This window comes from Arachis ipaensis, chromosome B04, assembly GCF_000816755.2.
Source record: "Arachis ipaensis cultivar K30076 chromosome B04, Araip1.1, whole genome shotgun sequence".
NCBI lineage: Eukaryota > Viridiplantae > Streptophyta > Magnoliopsida > Fabales > Fabaceae > Arachis > Arachis ipaensis.
Window position 1 is genome coordinate 7355755 of NC_029788.2, and position 2417 is coordinate 7358171.

Consider the following 2417-nt stretch of genomic DNA (forward strand, 5'->3'; position numbering starts at 1 on the left):
CTTTAGTTTTTTCATAATAACTACACTAATTAAATAAAATTTTTCAACTATGAATATCATCAAGAGCTAATTGTATGAAAGTTGAGTTTTAAATGATTATTTAACAACATAAACAAAAAAAAGATATTTTAATTATATTGTCAAGGTTTTAAAATATGAAATATAAAAAATTAAATTTTAAATTATATGTTATTATTTAAATTACTATTTTAGTATTTTAATTTGTAATTAGATATTTTGAAACCTAATCATATTTTACAATAACAAAATATAATTATAACAACAATTATGCGACGTATACATAAAATAATCACTTGTACAGAACAAATTTTAAAATACAAATTTTGAAATACAAAATACACATTAAAAATAAGTTAAATGATATATGTATTTATACACAAATTTATAGTAGATAATTTGATAGCTAGTTTTTTATGTAAACGTAATATTTTTATTATAAAAATTATTATCATGTTATATATATTTTGCCCCCACTATCAAAATTTTCTGGATCCGTCACTGCATAAGACATTAGACATATACAATTAAAATAAAAACATATTATAGTTTAATTTTTTAATAATACTACTTATTCATTTCTATTAATTTTATAAGAGATTAAGATGAAAATTCAGGTGAAGTCGACTTCACGTGAAGTTGATACCTGAGAACTGTTAGATGATTTAACTGATTTGACTAAATTTTCAACTAACAGTTCTCAAGTATCAACTTGACGTGAAGTCTCAACTTCACCTGAGATTAATCATTTGATCTAATGATAAAGAGAGGGTGCAAGAATAAAGCTTCCAAGCACGTATTTCTCGGATGGCTGAATACCCAACCGTACCCAATACTTATTAGTCTCTTCAGTGGTTCCATTGCTGGCCAACAGCACAAGCTTGTAGCTGTTGCCTAAAAAACCGTGTACCTGCCTATTGCAACTTTCGATCTTTACTAGCTTTAGATTCGCGTTAGATTTGTGGTTGTACTCTGTGATTGCGAAATTCGCAATCTCCATCACACGGGGGGATCATTGACGTCCATGGGTTGTACGTACATCAGAGCAAAGGCGGAAAGAGAACCCAAAACAAGGAGAGAAATGATGATCAGGCAGCTTGATCTCATGGCAGCCATGCTTGATGATGTTTTGGTTCTTCTTGAAGGGTTAGTCTTTTATTTTGTCTCTAAGTGGTGCATAGTTACGTGCAATTTATATAGTAGTAGAAGGAATAAAACTGTGGGAAAAATATTGATATATTATTTTTGTGTATAAAAATGTTGGGTCAACCCAACCCGAGTTCTCGCCGGCCCAGTAATGCACCCTCCACCCGACCCGGACACGCGTCCCGTACGGCTTGCACACAGCCGTGGGACAACACCTTTGAGGGTATGAGCCTGCCCACTGGAAGGGCCCACTACTGACATGTATATAAGGGGGAGACTGGCTCTCCCCCCAAGGTACGTCACATTCACACACCATTTCCTTTCCGCCTGCACATATTCTGACAAGGGCGTCGGAGTGTCTTTGCAGGTGGCACCCCTCCTCCCCATATGAAGTGCTCGGGACCTCGCACACCCGGGACCAGGAAACCACGACCCAGCGAGCCTCTCCATCATCCCAAGCGTTGACCTCAAGGTCCTAACCCGAACCGTCCGGTACCCGACCTACCGAACAATATCTTTACAAGCTAAGTTCAAAATTATCTTTTAATACAGTTTTAAATATTATAAATAAAATGAAGAAGCTTTAAGTATATTTTTAATTATTTATTTCAGAATATATTCAAGCTAAGTATTTATTTAGAAAGACTTTAGCTCTTCAATTTACTTATGGGATAATGAATTGATTAGGGAGAAAAGTAAACTGTCGATAGCTTTTAATTATTGCGTGTGGTTAGATAAAAACACATATAAAAAGGATAATTAAAACCTTATAAAATTTGCCTTTCCACTTCCTTAAGAGTTAAAGTTAAGTAAATAAATAAAGACAAAAAATATATAAATAAATTTTATTTTTTTTATAAAAAGATTAATTATTCGCATTCATGCTTATTGCCTTCTTGTTTATATTTCCTTCTTCGATATTTTTGGTCGATCCATCTAATGTATGCTAATTCGATAATCGCAGATGTAAGAGCCCAATTAAAATTGACACTTTTATATAGGGTTATTTAATGCCGCACAAAAAATGACAAAAAAAAAAAGATATCACTTGTATAAAGACAACAAAAATATTTTTTTTAAATTATTTATTTAGTTACAGTTAAAATATATATTCTAAAATTTTAATTTTATAATATATCTTATTCAAAAAATTTAGAAATAAATAAAAATTGTCATAGTAAAAATAAAATAACTAAAAAAATAAAATTAATAGATTAAAATATAAATCTTTAAAAATAAAAAATTATTAAAAG

The 2417-nt window shown here is 30.9% G+C and overlaps 1 long non-coding RNA gene across 1 annotated transcript; it reads left to right on the forward strand.

Annotated features, from left to right (window-relative positions):
* On the forward strand, positions 326-1073 carry LOC110270514. Its single transcript, XR_002360136.1, has 2 exons — positions 326-656; positions 742-1073. It is a non-coding gene; the product is annotated as an uncharacterized LOC110270514 (long non-coding RNA).